Raw genomic sequence first — 20264 nt, forward strand, 5'->3', positions numbered from 1 at the left:
TCCTAGAACTGGAACACTGGTATTGAAGGTAATAGGAGTTGGAATTGGTAATAGGAAGGTAATAGGAGTTGGTAATAGGAATACAAAAAGGAGTTGTAATGTCAAAATACCAAACATAACTAAAATGTGTATGTAAAATTTTTGAATAAAACTTGTTCACATTTAGAAGAAAAAGAAAAAACATTTTTATATTAAAAAGACATTTTTTTAAAAAATCTGAGACTATAGAAACTTCAAATAATAACTGACAAATAAAATACAGGGGATAATTGATTTTTTTCCATTAATTCTACTAGAAATGGGAAAACGTCAGGTATATTTATTGAAAAATGATTGAAACCAGTTTTTCTTGTTATTTATTTGTGGGTGTTTTTTTTTTTTTTTTTTTTCCAGCTTTAGGGTAGAGCTGATAACTGAAGAGGATCAAGGAATTAAATTATTCTGGAATGAGGATGTTTTTCTATGGGTCAAAGAAGCCCTGTGATTTACTAAAGATGAAGATTAAATAGAGAAGCCATTTTCAGTATGAAAGACAATACAATACAATACAATACAATAATTTCTTTCAAAAATAAAGTCTTCCACTACTTCCACTACTTGTGTAATTCTCCTGGGGACTTAAGCTCTGTACGTAATAATTATTGTTGATGTATTTTTTATATGATGGGTAGTGACTACCAAGAAAGTACAAGAACAACAACTGGTCTTCACAGACCTGGAAGGATAGTAATGGGCCATTTCCTCAGTCATGCTCCAGTCTGGATGAATGTAAGGTAATAAAGGGCCCCACGTTCACGGGCGCCTCTCATGAACTTCCTCATAGCTTCCAGTTGCTATCATTTGCAAGACACAAGTAAAAACAAAACGATTTTTATGTAAGACTGAAACAATTAGCAAGGCCTGCAGTATTTTTTAAGTATCATGTATTATTCATTAGGTTAAAATTGTATATGACTTGATTTGCTCTAATGACAAAAATATTGACTAAATTCCATCTCAATACAAGCATAACTCATAGCCCCATACTTTAAAAGTCCGATCTTTGTATCTGAGACAAAATAGTTTTGAAATCTCTAGCCCATTTAAAATCATTCTCTTTTAATAACTGGATTTTAGAAATATCTTTTAAATGCCTCTTTATCTCTAGGGAGAAATCTGAGTAAGATCTTATCCATGGAGCAAAATGCCAGATGATTAAAAAATTCTCATCTCAAATTCCAGACCTCTATTTTCTCTCCAATTGTCAATCCCTTTTTAATTTTCTGCAAACAGTACTGTCGGTCTGTTTTGGAAGCTATTCTAATTTAATATTTCATTATCTCTCTTCTTCAGCCTTTGAATGGCCTGTCACTTGTTATAGCCATCATAAAAAGCTAGCCAAGTACACTTCTGATCTCCAGCTATCAATTTATAGAGGCATTGAATTGTGCACACATTCTTTTTGATGTCTTCCCTCTATGTTCCCTTTTTAATTTCTTTTTAAAAACAAAGAAATGATGAATTTTTATTTGTATTCCCCTTCTAAACAATTTTTTAAAAGTATAGCAATAACTGGACCTTTAACAAATCCCTGAATATTCTTGTTCGGTAACAGACTTAAAAAATTGACAGAATATTTTTTCACAACTGCTAATAAAATATGAAAAATGAATAGAAATTAAAGATGTTTAATAAACATGTTATACAATATCTGAGGGCCCCCCTCCTTAGAAAGAACACTGAGAAATATATTTCATCTCTGAGAAGTTACGGAAAGATCCGTGATTTTCCTTAGTGAGTTATATATACACTAGACAAAGGGCTGGGACCTAGGTGACCTACATATGGGCATTAATCTTAGACAAGAAACACCGATGCAATATCAAGAGTAACCGTATGTGTTGACAGAGATTCTTAAAAAACTTTTCTAAGTCCTCTGGACTCACCGAATATTCTTCATGAGGCTCCTAAGAACAAAAGACTTTCCAGTGGCTCTTTCTTATATATTTGGCCAAACATGCAACAATATGGGATAAACTTTGCAATGAAATATAGTACAAGACATACTATAAAACATTAAGAATGATGCAACATTTTATGCCCAAATTTTGGCCGATTTGGTAGCATCTGCTAAGGCTGGCACGCAGCATGAAGGATGCACTATTCTCCTATAGTACCTTAGGTAGTTCTGAGAAGACAAATCCAAAATGTCACCCAAGGCCATGGAAACAAGTAGCAGAAAGTCTTCACATAGTATAGAGGTGTGTGTCTGCTGGGTCAAAGGAACTACAGAAGAGGATAGCCCAGTAAGAACTTTCTAAATAAAATCTCTCCCCAAGAGAAAAAGTTAGTTTAAATTATTTACAATATAATTACATCTACCTAGCCCTGCCAAAGTCACCCAGCCAGATACCAACCATTCTCTGCCCTCCCTTGCCCTTAGCACTTCTACCTGGTGGGGGCAAAATACACACAGCTAGGAAGTACCCCGTTCCTTTTGCCTCTTTTCCACCGTAGGCCTCCATTAGCCCTAATCTAGGGTGCAGGGGGGTGGGGGGACAGGGGTTAATACTAACTCAAATTTGGAATTGAGACTTTTTTTTATAGACTGTTTTTATGTCTAAAAGGGACCAAGGCCATTTTATTATTTGTCAGCAAGAAAGTCATCTTTATCCAGTCATTCACTGAAAAATTTTGAGTCTAACAAAATAAACTTAGATCTTTACAACAAACTGCATGTCACACTTGGACAAGGTGATTCACAGAGACAACAAAATGAGTTGTAAATTTTATCAAAAGTATTGTGCCCACTTGTCAATAATATAAAAATTTCTGGATAAAGTTATTATGTGAATTAAATGAAATACATGTTTGTAGTATGTTAATGTTACATAGAGAAATATGAACAATTATCAGTAAAACAACTTAAATTTTATTTATTCCTAGCATAATTTCTCTGAGCTTTTAAAGATTAATTAATGTATCTATGAATCTCCAAAAATGGAGCTATAAAATACATTTCCCAAATTTATTTGGCCAGCAAACCATTACCCCACTTAAGAATCCTGACATAATTTTATTGCCTATACCAGAATTGAGAAAACATGGCATGTTCGAATGAACAGTTGTCAATAACATGGTAGTTGATACAGAAGACAGATACAACCACCATGATAGATGTCTATATACAAGAGCTGAGTCGATCTTGCAGTAGAAGCGATCTCAAGAGCTAATTTACAACTTTATTTTCAATGAGATCTAGGGGTTTTTATAATCTTAAATATAACTGTGGTCTAAGATATCTCTCAAATTTCAAATAAGGGACTGGGATGCTTCACAGATTCAACTACGGAAGAGTATTCTAAAGTATAATCACTTTGTAATGTACACAGGACAATGTTATCTGCACAGACTAGTAACAAAAAACTTGTCAGTGTGACTCTGGCACCATCTAGGACACGGGACACCATGATCAAATGACTGGACAATCAGTCAGGTTGTTACAATATTCTTCTGTCCTCTCTTAAAAAATAACAAACAAAACCATGCTTCAGTAACTATAAATTTCAGGCTCTACATCTGCAGAGCCTATGCACCCACGAATTTAGGGAACTATAACTTAGGGAATGCTCCAAGAAAACAATCAATCTAATTATTATTGCTATATATGCCTAAAATTGCAAATTAAATGTCTCTCCAATTCAAGTCTATTTATCTATTGAGTTGGTGAGCATTAACTGATTTCCACAGCACAACCACTGTGAAGGGAAGTACAGAAATTAAGATTCTAAATTAAAATGCAAAAAAGGGTCTTGCAAATCCAAATTTAAGCAGCCAGATATTTCTAAACCATACATTTCAGTATAAAGCATGAAATATCCAACTTAACTTTTTCATAGCTCATTTTATATTTATTCTTTTAAACCTGAGTTTAAGCCTATAGCAAGTTTTCTCTGGAAACAAATTTGTGTCTTAGCCAGCTCAGGATGCCATAACAAAAATACTACAGACTAGGTATTTTCTCATAGTTCTAGAGGCCGAGAAGTCCAAGATCAAGGTGAACAACAATTTGGTTCCTGGTGAGAGCACTCTTTCCAGTTTGCAGATAGCTGCCTTCCTGCTGTCTCCTCATATGGCCTTTTCTCTGTGTGTATGTGTACCTCTTCTTATAAAACCACCAATCCTACCAGATCAGGGCCCCATCCTAATGACCTCATTTAACCTTAATTGCCTCCTAAAGGCCCTATCCAAATATAATCAAGTCACACTGAGGGTTAAGGCTCCAACATGAGAATCCAGGTGGGACACAATTCAGTCCATAGCAATTTACAAAACCCATAAAACTGTTGCTACTATTTGGTCTGTTATTCTATCATTCTGAATGAATTAAAGGACGAGTACCTGTAAGATCAGAAGAATACCATATCTTCGGCATTTGGGTTTACTTGTGGTCAACATTTTCCTATCAGAAAATAAATACTGTATTGCGATCTATGGCATGAATGTATTAGAGAAACACCATCAGACAAGAGCAACGAAAGGAGATGCAAACTTTCCCTCAGAAGTGGAACTGCTTCTCTTTGTCTCATACTTATTAAACATAATCAAATTACCCTATCCTAAAAATTTATAATTTGTACCTCAGGACTGTCCTCGATGTCTTTTCATGATGTTCGTACTATTTCATTGCTCTGCTCCTAATGAGGAGTGATGCTAATTAGTTAAGCTAATCCTTTAAACACACACACACACACACACACACACACACACACACACAAAGGATGACCATTTTGTTACAGAATTCATTGTATTTCTTAAAAGTGTCCTTTTTTTTTTAGCACTCATCAGATTTCTGGTTCCATGATTTAGAATCAAGGCTTTATCATTTAAATAGCATCTTAAAAGAAGAAAGAAAAGCTACTTTGTTAATATCATAACCATGATAACATTTTAAAGTCATTTACTTTTTAGTCATTAAACACACAACTCTATAGTTGCATCATCCAGAATTGCAAAAACTTTTTTTGGTAGATTATCTGGTTAAAAAAAATTAACACAAAACTTCAGAATGCACTAATCCTAAAAACATTTTATATTATTGTATCTTAAGCCAAATTCATATTTGTAATAAATAACAGCAAAGACAACAACTATTCTGAAAAAAATAACAAGTTAGAAGTAGTGGGATTTCTCAGCATCCTTAATCATCAGAGCAGTTTTTATTGTTGGTAGCAGTATTTTGATAAGATTTTAATTAAAAAAATGAGTGTAAATTTTTTTTTTCTATTTCTTTAATACTAAATCTATATTAGATGATGGATGTTCACTAAATCTATTGTGGCAATCATTTCATGGTGTATGTAAAAGTCAAATTATTATATTGTACACCTTAAAATTATACAGTGCTGTATGTCAATTATATCTCAATAAAACTGGAAAAAATAGGTGAATGCTTAATTTGCATCAATTGATATAGAATATAAAAGCATTATTAGACATCTAAACTACTCAATTATTAAGTCAGTTATTTTGTTATCAGGCATTATTCTTTCATTGATGCTTCACTTGGCAAATGTTTTCTTTTTAATTTTTCAACATTATTTGTAAAGTGAAATTGGCCTATGGTTTTCTTTTTATTCCCTCTTTTGTGTTATATCTTTCTTATAAAAGAAGTAATATGAGTTAATTAACTTTTCATACTTTTATGTGTTCTTGTAAAATTTTTAAAACTTGAAAGTATTTATTTGAAAATTTTATAGAAATGACTCAGCATGAGGTACTTTCTTTGGCCAGAAATATAAATATGTTTCCAATTTATTCTATGATTACTGACCTAACATTGAGTTGATTTGATTATTTATATTTTATAATAAACCATCCACTCTTCTTACACATTATAACCTTTATTGTAAAATTGTACAAAATGCCCTTTTATGATTTTAATCTCCATTTTATCTGGAGTTATACTTCTTACTTTTAATATTTTTCTCTCATTTTCAACAGCCATGACAATTTTTTTAAAGCTTGTGATTTTATTGCTAAAGTATACTTTAACACATTTGCTATTTTGAAATTTTAAATTTGCATATTTATCAAAGTTCAATTAAACATACTCATTAAATTCAGGCTACTGAGGTAAACGTGAAAACTCTACAATATACGTTGTGAAAGATCTGGCATGCGGGAAAATCAGGGTAATTTCTAAAGGAGTTTGCTATCATCCCTCAGACAAACTGCTGCTACTTTTCATAGTGCCCTACTATTTTATTTCACACAGCATAGGAACCCAGTGCAGAAAAAAGAAACGTATGATATTAAAGCTGCAAAAAAAAATTAGCAGTAAACTATTCCAACATATTATCAATAATCTACACAATCGATAAAACATTATAATATTGGGGCTGACAAAGGTGGAGTTAGAAAGGCACTAATTCATTGAAGGTATGATCTAAATTGGTACTAACCTACGAGATCAAGGAAACTTATCAATAGCTTTGACCTCTTAATACCAGTTTTTGTATTTTATCTTAAGGTGATAATGAGAAATGCAGAGATTTATTTATTCGCCATGACAAAATGGTAACAATCTAAATGTAAATTAGTTTGGAACATATAATATTAAAATATTATTCTCCAAAAGTGTTATTAAATATATGATAAAGCTTCCTGGTAAGTTAAAAGCTCAGGTATAAACTTTGTAGTGTTTCAGTATTTGTATATTTGTTTAGTTTGCTATATACTTGCTATTAATATATTAAATGAACATACACACAGGTATAGTATCAAGATTTTTTTTCCTTCACACTAGTCTGTATTTCATAAAATCATCATGTGTTTCCTTTACAGTGAGAAAAAAGCATTTTAATGTTGCATTTATGTCAAAAGCAATTTTAAAAATCGCAAGATGTTCAGCAGGAAAACATGCTATTTCAACCAAGATTCTGGTAAGTGGAACAACCCAATTAATATTTTTACTTCAAAGAAATAGAGCATGGCATTAACTCAAGATTATTTGTTTTATATAAAAAACAACAGCTAAAACACTACAATGTACATACTGAGATGTAAATACCACACCAGAAGTCTATCACAGGAAATATGCCAGGCACACCCAAAAAAGGAGCTCAACAATTTGCACCAATGTGTAAGGATTTATGTAAACAGGAAAAATGAAGAAATTTCTCTGCATATTTTCCCTCTGTTTTCCTCTAGGTTTACTACCCCCTGTTCCTTGTATCACTGAATGATCGGAAGGAAACTAACTTGCATGAAATTCCTTTAACTTGAAAAGAAAATTTAAAAGTTGTAGAGAAAGACATAGAGACCCTTTTGATATTCTACTGAACTGTAGTTTGAATTGATTCACTACTTTTTAAAGATCTCAGTAATTTTATCTTAGCTCATTAGCTGTCAATTAAAAGTGCTTTTATAATGTTTGAGGATTAAATTTTATGTCACGGTACTTTCAGATAATTAAGTTAACTGAACAGAATGTCTTCATCATATAAAATTAAAGGAAGAATCTAGACCTCAAAAATATACACATTTTAATAGGAATACTTCCCTGGGCTACAACCTTGATCCAAGGCCCCATAATCCCTCCTCCGTGTTCTTGCCTTTTTTGTCTGTTCTCAACAAAGTATCCAGTATCCACTTCTTAATGAAAGTAAGGCAGATTATGTAATTCTCCTTCAAAAAAACAAAGTCCCCTTCCATCTCTGTTATGGACTTAATGTTTGAGTTTTCACAAAATTCATATTTTGAACCCCTAACCCCCAATGTGATGGTATTAGGAAATGGGGACTTTGGAAGGTAATTAGGCACAGATGAGGTCATGAGGGTAGCACCTCAGTAGTGGAATTAGTGTCCTGCCTTCATAATCAGATTGCTATCCATATAAAAAGAGGGAAAAATATCAGATTTCACTCTCTCTGCATGTGTACAAAGAAGAGGTCATGTGAGTACATAGCAAGATGGCAGCCATCTGCAAAACAGGAAGCGAGACCTCACCAGGAGTCAAATCTTCCCAACACCTTAATCTTGGACTTCCCAGGGTCCAGACTGTAAAATTAAATATCTGTTGTTTAAGCCACCCTGTCTATGGTATTTTGTTACAGCAGCCCAAATTGACATAGACAATCTCAAAGTAAAAATCAACTGTAATTATCCACAAGGCTGTACAAAAGGAGGCCCCTGCTGCTACCCTCAGCTGCTCCCTCAGCTCTGCCCACACGGTCTTCCTGCTCTTTATGCACCCACTATGCTCCGGGCTCAGGATCTTGGTACTTTCGGTTACCTCTGCCTGCAACCTTCTTACTCAATGATTTCATGACTCTCATGCTCACCAACTATAGACTTTTGCCACAATGCTGTCTTATCCACAAAGCCTTCCTTATGCACATATTTTGAATATCAACTCCCCAACTCCTAACCCAGGAACTACCTACAACCCTTCCCTATTTTATTTTTACCTCAAACATTTATTATGCTACAATATATCCCATTATTTTAATTGTTTATTTGTTTATGTTATGCCCTATTTCCATCAGAATGTAAGCTCCATGAGTACAGGGGTTTTTATCTATTTGTTCAGTGCTATATTCCCATTATAAACTGTTCTTTAAAACAGTAAATGTAAACTATTAGCACTCTCTAATTCAATAGCGGCCATGTCTTGGAATAGATTAATTGCTTATGAAGGATTATCACATAATCAATCAGCAAAGGCCAAGCAGCTTTTTCCTCTATAATTTCTATACTAACATCATTTGAGGTACAGTAGCTATATTTTCTATAATAAAACAAACGAACATTGAGAGAGGAAAGATAGGGGTAGGGGATTAAGGGATACAAACCACTCTTTATAAAATAAATAAGCTACAAGGATATATTATACAGCACAGGGAACATAGGCAATATTTTATAATAACTATAAATGGAGTATAACCTTTAAAAATTGTGAATCACTATACTGTACACTATACTGTATATAATATTGTATATTAGCTATACCTCAATTTAAAAAAATGGTAAATTGCAATACAGTATTATAGACAATTCAATTTATAAAAAGCAAGTATTTTTGTTAAGGCATATGAGACCTCCAAGGATATTAATACAACTCCTGAAAATTTTCCTGTCTTCTTTCAGCAAAATCAATGTACCTTTGTGATAGAAGTATGTTCATTTTTAATTTCTAAAATACAAATTATAAATTGCCTTGCTTACATTACAAGGTTAAGTGTAAGGCCAAAAGTATCTAGTACCTGAAAGTTATGCAAGTTGGGGTTCCTTATTATTTTCTCTTAGCATATTCTTTTATAACTATAATAATTCTACAAATAAATATCAACATAAACTTCTAATGACAAATGACAAAAAAATTCTATGAAGACATTCCCTATACTAGAATCTAAAGTGCTTAACAAATTAATAAAGTTCTGTGATTAAAACAAATTAAGTCAGAATATTCAGCCATTTTTACTGAGTTCATTGCTCGTTTTTTATACTCTTAAACAGATAAATTAGATCTGAAAATTAAGTGTGGTTTGGGTGCTCTCTGAAATAAAAGTACCAACCAGTGAAATCCTCAAAAGTAGAAACTTTCAGATAGGATTTTAATTAAATATACTATTTGAAAACTTTAAATACATCATGGAGCAAAAATAATCACATTTGAATTCAAGAGACTTTTGAAAGTAATCACCTTTGTAAAATTAGAACACAAGGTATCTATGAGAATGCAGAGACACAAACTGAGTAAAAGAAGAGGCTGTTTCCTTCAGTTACACCTTCAATGAGAGTATGCTTTCCCATTTATTAAATTCAGAAACCTAGAACGATCCTGGATATCTGATATGTTCTGATGAGCTGCATGAAAAATGCTGGTAATTATTAACTGTTCAAGATCTTGTTGACATTTCTGATTTTACTCCTGTGTCATCTACCCACACAGCCCAAAACACTGGATATGAATTTTAAAGTGGCACAGGCCAGGTAAGGTCAGAGGCTTACTGATGAGATCTCAGCAAGAAAGGAGAAGTGAATATTAACATAAATGGGACTAAATAAATAATCCAAAGACAGAGCTTCTTTTCCTTTGTTTTTTTAAATTATGCCACATACCAAAGTGTCTTACAACTTCTGAAAACATCTATTTCAATATTTTATCTTATTGATTTTCAAAGTAATCAAAGTAATACTTTTTATTCTCTGAGACTATTAAAATCATCCTTTGTAAATATTCACAGTTTATTCTAAATTAGAAAGAAAAATATTTACACCAAGTCAAGACTCTTCCGTAGGATACAGAAAAAAAGATGTGTATACTATGTGACACCAATCTGAAAAAAACATGCTCAGATTTACTTTATGTGTCATATTTTATGTCTGTTCCAGCATAAAATAGATGAAGACTTTCATGAACGTGATTTCAATGAGAAAAAAAAAAAAAAAGAGCAAGAGAAATAAGAAACTGAAGATTCTCATACAAAGTAAGTATCTTATACTAACTCCTGTGGACATTCCTGGCTCCCAAGCAATATACCTGAGTCAAAATTAACTCAAAAGTAAAATATCAGAAATTTTATCTGAGGAGGAGCTTCAAGATGGTGGAAGAGTAAGACGTGCAGATCACCTTCCTCCTCACAAATACATCAAAAATACATCTATATGTGTAACAACTCCTACAGAACACCCACTGAATGCTGGCAGAAGACCTCAGACCTCCCAAAAGGCAAGAAACTCCCCACGTACCTGAGTAGGGCAAAAGAAAAAAAGAAATAACAGAGACAAAAGAATAGGGACGGGACCTGCACCAGTGGGAGGGAGCTGTGAAGGAGGAAAGGTTTCCACACAATAGGAACCCCTTTGTGGGCGGAGACTGCGGGTGGCGGAGGGGGGAAGCTTCAGAGCCACGGAGGAGAGCGCAGCCACAGGGGTGTGGAGGGCAAAGTGGAGAGATTCCCGCACGGAGGATCGGCGCCGAGCAGCACTCACCAGCCCGAGAGGCTTGTCTGCTCAGCCGCCAGGGCGGGCGGGGGCTGGGAGCTGAGGCTCTGGCTTCGGTGCTAGCCGGGAGGGAAGACCGGGAAAAAGTCTGCAGCTGTCGAAGAGGCAAGAGACTTTTTCACGCCTCTTTGTTTCCTGGTGCGTGAGGAGAGGAGATTAACAGCGTCACTTAAAGGAGCTCCAGAGACAGCGCGAGTCGCGACTATCAGCGCGGACCCCAGAGACGGGCATGAGATGCTAAGGCTGCTGCTGCCGCCACCAAGAAGCCTGTGTGCAAGCACAGGTCACTCTCCATACCTCCCCTCCCGGGAGCCTGTGCAGCTCGCCACAGCCAGGCTCCCGTGATCCAGGGACAACTTCCCTGGGGGGAACGCATGGTACGCCTCAGGCTGGTGCAATGTCACGCCGGCCTCTGCCGCCGCAGGCTTGCCCCGCACCCGTACCCCTCCCTCCCCCAGCCTGAGTGAGCCAGAGCCCCCGAAGCAGCTGCTCCTTTACCCCCGTCCTGTCTGAGTGAAGAACAGATGCCCTCAGGCAACCTACAAACAGAGGCGGGTCCAAATCCAAAGCTGAACCCGGGGAGATGTGCGAACAAAGAAGAGAAAGGGAAATCTCTCCCAGCATCCTCAGGAGCAGCGGATTAAATCTCCACAATCAACTTGATGTACCCTGCATCTGTGGAATACCTGAATACACAATGAATCATCCCAAAGTGAGGAGGTGGACTTTGGGAGCAATGAAATATATATTTTTTTCCCTTTTTCTCTTTTTGTGAGTGTGTATTTGTATGCTTCTGTGTGTGATTTTGTCTGTATAGCTTTGCTTTTACCATTTGTCCTAGGGTTCTGTCTGTCCTTTTTTTTCTGTTGTTGTTTTGTTTTTTAGTATAGTGTTTAGCACTTGTTATCATTGGTGGATTTGTTTTTTGGTTTGGTTGCTCTCTTCTTCCTTTCTTTCTTTTTTTTTTAATTACTTTTTAAAAAAAATTTTTAATAATTATTTTTTATTTTAATAACTATTTTATTTTCTTCTTTCTTTCTTTCTTTTTTTTCTCCATTTTATTCTCAGCCATGTGGACGACAGGCTCTTGGTGCTCCAGCCAGGCATAAGGGCTGTGCCTCTGAGGTGGGAGAGCCAAGTTCAGGACACTGGTCCACAAGAGACCTCCCAGCTCCACGTAATATCAAACGGTGAAAGTCCCCCAGAGATCTCCATCTAAACGCCAAGACCCAGCTCCACTCAACGGCCAGCAAGCTACAGTGCTGGACACCCTATGCTAAACAACTAGCAAGACAGGAACACAACCCCATCCATTAGCAGAGAGGCTGCCTAAAATCATAATAAGGCCACAGATGCCCCAAAACACACCACCAGACGTGGACCTGCCCACCAGAAAGATAAGATCCAGCCTCATCCACCAGAACACAGGCACTAGTCCCCTCCACCAGGAAGCCTACACAACCCACTGAACCAACCTTAGCCACTGGGGACAGACACCAAAAACAACGGGAACTATGCACCTGCAGCCTGCAAAAAGGAGACCCCAAACACAGTAAGTTAAGCAAAATGAGAAGACAGAGAAACAAACAGCAGATGAAGGAGCAAGGCAAAAACCCACCAGACCTAACAAATGAAGAAGAAATAGGCAGTCTACTTGAAAAAGAATTCAGAATAATGATAGTAAAGATGATCCAAAATCTTGGAAATAGAATGGAGAAAATACAAGAAACGTTTAACAAGGACCTAGAAGAACTAAAGAGCAAACAGTGATGAACAACACAATAAATGAAATTAAAAATTCTCTAGAAAGGATCAATAGCAGAATAACTAAGGCAAAAGAACGGATAAGTGACCTGGAAGATAAAATAGTGGAAATAACAACTGCAGAGCAGAATAAAGAAAAAAGAATGAAAAGAATTGAGGAGAGTCTCAGAGACCTCAGGGACAACATTAAACGCATCAACATTCGAATTATAGGGGTCCCAGAAGAAGAAGAGAAAAGGAAAGGAACTGAGAAAATATTTCAAGAGATTACAGTTGAAAACTTCCTTAATATGGGAAAGGAAATAGTTAATCAAGTCCAGGAAACACAGAGAGTCCCATACAGGATAAATACAAGGAGAAACACACCAAGATACATATTAATCAAACTATCAAAAATTAAATACAAAGAAAAAATATTAAAAGCAGCAAGGGAAAAACAACAAATAAAACACAAGGGAATCCCCATAAGGTTAACAGCTGATCTTTCAGCAGAAACTCTGCAAGCCAGAAGGCAGTGGCAAGACATATTTAAAGTGATGAAGGAGAAAAACCTACAACCAAGATTACTCTACCCAGCAAGGATCTCATTCAGATTTGACGGAGAAATGAACACCTTTACAGAGAAGCAAAAGCTAAGAGAATTCAGTACCACCAAACCAGCTTTACAACAAATGCTAAAGGAACTTCTCTAGGCAAGAAACACAAGAGAAGGAAAAGACCTACAATAACAAACCCAAAACAATTAAGAAAATGGGAATAGGAACATACATATCGATAATTACCTTGAATGTAAATGGATTAAATGCTCCAACCAAAAGACACAGACTGGCTGAATCGATACAAAAACAAGACCCATATATATGCTGTCTACAAGAGACCCACTTCAGACCTAGGGACACATACAGACTGAAAGTGAGGGGATGGAAAAAGATATTCCATGCAAAGGGAAATCAAAAGAAAGCTGGAGTAGCAATTTTCATATCAGACAAAACAGACTTTAAAACGAAGACTATCACAAGAGACAAAGTAGGACACTATATAATGATCAAGGGATCAATCCAAGAAGAAGATATAACAAGGGTAAATATTTATGCACCCAACATAGGAGCACCTCAATACACAAGGCAAATACTAACAGCCATAAAAGGGGAAATCGACAGTAACACAATCATAGTAGGGGACTTTAACACTCCACTTTCACCAATGGACAGATCATCCAAAATGAAAATAAATAAGGAAACACAAGCTTTAAATGACACATTAAACAAGATGGACTTAATTGATATTTATAGGACATTCCATCCAAAAACAACAGAATACACATTCTTCTCAAGTGCTCATGGAACATTCTCCAGGATAGCTCATATCTTGGGTCACAAATCAAGCCTTGGTAAATTTAATAAAATTGAAATCGTATCAAGTATCTTTTCTGACCACAACGCTATGAGACTAGATATCAATTACAGGAAAAATTCTGTAAAAAATACAACCACATGGAGGCTAAACAATACACTATTTAATAACCAAGAGATCACTGAAGAAATCAAAGAGGAAATCAAAAAATACCTAGAAACAAATGACAATGAAAACACGACAACCCAAAACCTATGGGATGCAGCAAAAGCAGTTCTAAGAGCGAAGTTTATAGCAATACAATCCTACCTCAAGAAATAAGAAACATCTCAAACAACCTAACCTTACACTTAAAGCAACTAGAGAAAGAAGAACAAAAAAAACCCAGTTAGCAGAAGGAAAGAAATCATAAAGATCAGATCAGAAATAAATGAAAAAGAAATGAAGGAAACGATAGCAAAGATGAATAAAACTAAAGGCTGGTTCTCTGAGAGGATAAACAAAATTGATAAACCATTAGCCAGACTCATCAAGAAAACAAGGGAGAAGACTCAACTCAATAGAATTAGAAATGAAAAAGGAGAAGTAACAACTGACACTGCAGAAATACAAAGGATCATGACAGATTACTACAAGCAACTATATGCCAATAAAATGGACAACCCGGAAGAAATGGACAAATTCTTAGAAATGCACAACCTTCCAAGACTGAACCAGGAAGAAATAGAAAATATGAACAGACCAGTCACAAGTAATGAAATTGAAACTGTGATCAAAAATCTTCCAACAAACAAAAGCCCAGGACCAGATGGCTTCACAGGCGAATTCTATCAAATATTTAGAGAAGAGCTAAGACCTATCCTTCTCAAACTCTTCCAAAATATAGCAGAGGAAGGAACACTCCCAATCTCATTCTACGAGGCCACCATCACCCTGATACCAAAACCAGACAAAGATGTCATAAAGAAAGAAAACTACAGGCCAATATCACTGATGAACATAGATGCAAAAATCATTAACAAAATACTAGCAAACAGAATCCAACAGCACATTAAAAGGATCATACAACACGATCAAGTGGGGTTTATCCCAGGAATGCAAGGATTCTTCAATATATGCAAATCAATCAATGTGATACACCATAATAACAAACTGAAGGAGAAAAACCATATGATCATCTCAATAGATGCAGAGAAAGCTTTTGACAAAATTCAACACCCATTTATGATAAAAACCCTCCAGAAAGTAGGCATAGAGGGAACTTTCCTCAACATAATAAAGGCCATATATGACAAACCCACAGCCAACATCATCCTCAATGGTGAAAAACTGAAACCATTTCCACTAAGATCAGGAACAAGACAAGGTTGCCCACTCTCATCACTATTATTCAACATAGTTTTGGAAGTTTTAGCCACAGCAATCAGAGAACAAAAAGAAATAAAAGGAATCCAAATTGGAAAAGAATAAGTAAAGCTGTCACTGTTTGCAGATGACATGATACTATACATAGAGACTCCTAAAGATGCTACCAGAAAACTACTAGAGCTAATCAATGAATTTGGTAAAGTAGCAGGATACAAAATTAATGCACAGAAATCTCTTGCATTCCTATACAGTAATGAAAAATCAGAAAGTGAAAGTAAGAAAACACTCCCATTTACCACTGCAACAAAAAGAATAAAATATCTAGGAATAAACCTACCTAGGGAGACAAAAGACCTGCATGCAGAAAACTATAAGACACTGATGAAAGAAATTAAAGGTGATACAAATAGATGGAGAGATATACCATGTTCTTTGATTGGAAGAATCAACATTGTGAAAATGACTATACTACCTAAAGCAATCTACAGATTCAATGCAATCCCTATCAAACTACCACTGGCATTTTTCACAGAACTAGAACAAAAAATTTCACAATTTGTATGGAAACACAAAGGACCCCGAATAGCCAAAGGAATCTTGAGAAAGAAAAACGGAGCTGGAGGAATCAGGTTCCCTGACTTTAGACTACACTACAAAGCTACAGTAATCAAGACAGTATGGTACTGGCACAAAAACAGAAATATAGATCAATGGAACAGGATAGAAAGCCCAGAGATAAACCCACGCACAGATGATCACCTTATCTTTGATAAACGAGGCAGGAATATACAGTGGAGAAAAGACAGCCTCTTCAATAAGTGGTTCTGGGAAAACTGGAGAGCTAAATGTAAAAGAATGAAATTAGAACACTCCCTAACACCATACATAAAAATAAACTCAAAATGGATTAAAGACCTAAGTGTAAGGCCAGACACTACCAAAGTCTTAGAGGAAAACATAGGCAGAACACTCTATGACATAAATCACAGCAAGATCCTTTCTGACCCACCTCCTAGAGTAATGGAAATAAAAACAAAAATAAACAAATGAGACTTAATGAAACTTAAAAGCTTTTGCACAGCAAAGGAAACCATAAACAAGATGAAAAGACAACCCTCAGAATGGGAGAAAATATTTGCAAATGAAGCAACTGACAAAGGATTAATTTCCAAATTTACAAGCAGCTCATGCAGCTCAATAACAAAAAAACAAACAACCCAATCCAAAAATGGGCAGAAGACCTAAATAGACATTTCTCCAAAGAAGATATACAGATTGCCAACAGACACATGAAAGAATGCTCAACATCATTAATCATTAGAGAAATGCAAATCAAAACTACAATGAGATATCATCTCACACCGGTCAGAATGGCCATCATCAAAAAATCTACAAACAATAAATGCTGGAGAGGGTGTGGAGAAAAGGGAACCCTCTTGCACTGTTGGTGGGAATGTAAATTTATACAGCCACTATGGAGAACACTATGGAGGTTTCTTAAAAAACTAAAAATAGAACTACTATATGACTCAGCAATCCTACTACTGGGCACATACCCTGAGAAAACCATAATTCAAAAAGAGTCATGTACCACAATGTTCATTGCAGCTCTATTTACAATAGCCAGGACATGGAAGCAACCTAAGTGTCTGTGAACAGATGAATGGATAAAGAAGATGTGGCACATATATACAATGGAATATTACTCAGCCATAAAAAGAAACGAAATTGAGTTATTTGTAGGGAGGTGGATGGACCTAGAGTCTGTCATACAGAGTGAAGAAAGTCAGAAAGAGAAAAACAAATACTGTATGCTAACACATGTATATGGAATCTTAAAAAAAAAAAAAATGGTCATGAAGAACCTAGGGGCAAGACAGGAATAAAGACACAGACCTACTAGAGAATGGACTTGAGAACATGGGGAGGGGGAAGGGTAAGCTGGGACAAAGTGAGAGAGTGGTATGGACATATATACACTACCAAACCTAAAATAGATAGTTAGTGGGAAGTAGCCACATAGCACAGGGAGATCAGCTCGGTGCTTTGTGACCACCTAGAGGGGTGGGATAGGGAGGGTGGGAGGGAGGGAGATGCAAGAGAGAAGAGATACGGGGACGTATGTATATGTATAACTGATTCACTTTGTTATAAAGCAGAAACGAACACACCATTGTAAAGCAATTATACTCCAATAGAGATGTTTAAAAAAGAAAAGAAATTTTATCTATTGTAGTACTTAAAAGTATAAAGTTTACCATTAGAAGTTATATGAAATTTGATCCCATTTCTTACCAATGATGTTGCCTTTCATTAAAGACTCAGCTTCAATTTCTCTTTCTTCAAAATTATTGAGCAAAGTTAGAGTAAATAAATGAGATATTATAATTTACTAGACTGGTGAATTAGGTTCTAAATATTTTCGGTTCTAATTATCTAGGGAAAAAATGCATTTTTCATTGATTTCTTAAACATCAGCCCATTGAAAAATTAAGCAAAGTTAGTTTGTTTTGATATTCCTGGGTAAACTACTCCTGAAGAGATACCTTCCTCCTCTCTACTTTCAGCTTTTTAATAATTCAACAACGACAAGAACAAAAAGTCTCTACTATAAGTGAAGTGGGTGGGGGAAGGAGGAAGCAAGTTGAAAAGCAATATGAAAAATCCCATTTGGGTTATTTCATTAGTTAGTGTTCACATTTAAATATACATTTTATAGGACTGTGCCCCAAACTGTTAGTCATGATTAGCTTCAGTAGGTGTTACAGTTGGATACTTTCATCTTCTATCTTAAATATGCATGCACTATTAAAATTTCTGCTACTGTGGTACGTGGCTTTTAGAAAGAGAAAGAAATCTGTTTTTAAGTGTGTGAGGTTGTTGGGGCCCAGGGCAACCGACCGCAAAATGCACCTCAATGGCATATTGATTATTTTGAATAAAGTTATGTGAGAAACAACCAATGGAAAATAAATGATTAAAAAAACAAACAAACTCTGATGCCCCTTTTTCTCCCTAAAAGTGGGAAATAAATCTCCCATGTGAAGGTACCCTCCCTATACCAGGAGGATAGAAGCATCCCTATCACCAAAGTTAGGGAATTCAAGGCTAAGCAAGCTGTATAGACAAAGTTTGTTACTTCATTAGTCTGCTACCCCAAACACAAGCCCCCTTGTTTTGTTACATCTCTTCAAATAGTTGTTTCTTTGTCTAAACATGATATATAATTGGCCTGCTCTGGACACTTTGGGGGGTCCCATTTTTATGACTTACATGCATACAAATTAATTTTTTAAATTAATCTTTTCATCTGTCTTGTGTCAATTATTAGACCAGCCAAAAGAACTCAAGAAGAGCTGGGGTGGGGTGGGGGGGGGAATTGCCCCTCCCTGGACAAAGTTATGATATCCTTCCTTGGGAATTTAATGGAAAGTTTGAGGATTTCTGGATAATCACTATTGGCAACAAAACAGAAACACAATCATGAATGCTTGCTAACAAATTAAAAACACTCAAGTTGGCCTCAAGTTTGTTCAACATAGTACTACAGATCAGATAACAGTGACATGATAGCCAGAGTACTGACATACAAATGTTTTGACTCAAAACTTCTATATCCAGCCAGTTTGTTCTTCTAAAGTGAATTCAAAAGAAAGATATAATTGTAGAGTAGTAAGATTATCATCCTGTTGACATACCCGACAACAACAGGTGATAACAATTTCGAAAGGAAATTAAATGGTTGAAATAGTTTTTAAAAAAATGAGAAACACAACCATACAGCTCAGTATTATCTGATTAATTGTTGTTACAATAGTTGCAAAATTTAATTGCAAACATGAAAAATAATTCTTGAAAAAAAATGCAATAGACAAAGTAAAAAATAAAAAGAACAAAACTGAACCTACATCCCAGTAATTCCTAAAAGGACTTGGAATTAATAGGGTGAGTTGTAAAAAAGTCAGATTACGTTTAATTTCATGTAACATCAGAAACTACTTACATACACCATTGTTTCTATTATAGAGAAAAATCGTATGTTTAATATTTTTAAAGACTTGATACGATAAAAACAACATGTACTTTTAAAAATATTAAAAAGGTGAAACAAAAAGAATGAATAAAATAATTTGACAGAAGATGACATTTATATTATGGAAAGAATGAGACATGTACTTAAAGATGCCCTTTTAAACAACAATCTCAGAATGAATCCAAAAAATTAAGGCTAATTTTTTATATTAGTCCTTGTATTTAATCCTTTTTGTGTAAATAAACTTTAATTGTAATTAATAATAACAGCAAACATTTACATAATGCTTACTATGAGCCTGGCACTCTTATGCAAACTCAAATATACTAACTTACTTTACCCTCAAATGAACTTTTCGGTTAGTAATCTTATCCCCATTTTACAGGTGAGCAAAATGCTAGCCCATAAAGTTAATAAATTTGCCAAAGGAAATACTACTAAAATTTAAATTTGAAATTTAATTTAACCCAGGTTGTTTGCATCCAGAATCCAGGCAGTTCTGGATACACTCTGGATACCCAGTACACTTTACAGCCTTTTTAATTAAGGGAACTATTAGAAATATACTTTTTAAATTCTCAAGTGGTTCTTTCTCCTTACCATTTACTTATGTGAAAGGCAGGGTACAAGGGGGAAAAGTGGGAACGAGTTAGAAAATGGATAACATCTAAGAGCTGTGAATGGGCAAAGACCCTGCCTTCTGGGTCACAGCTGGTCCTCATAGATGATTAGGCTGCACTTAGAAGAATTCCTACTT

The 20264-nt window shown here is 35.3% G+C and overlaps 1 protein-coding gene across 9 annotated transcripts in view; it reads right to left on the reverse strand.

Annotated features, from left to right (window-relative positions):
- CACNA2D1 (calcium voltage-gated channel auxiliary subunit alpha2delta 1) overlaps positions 1-20264 on the reverse strand; it is a 496546-nt gene that overhangs the window by 157993 nt on the left and 318289 nt on the right. The window lies entirely within an intron of this gene.

This window comes from Balaenoptera borealis (genome assembly GCF_965194805.1).
Source record: "Balaenoptera borealis genome assembly, chromosome: 7".
NCBI classification, from domain to species: Eukaryota; Metazoa; Chordata; class Mammalia; order Artiodactyla; family Balaenopteridae; genus Balaenoptera; species Balaenoptera borealis.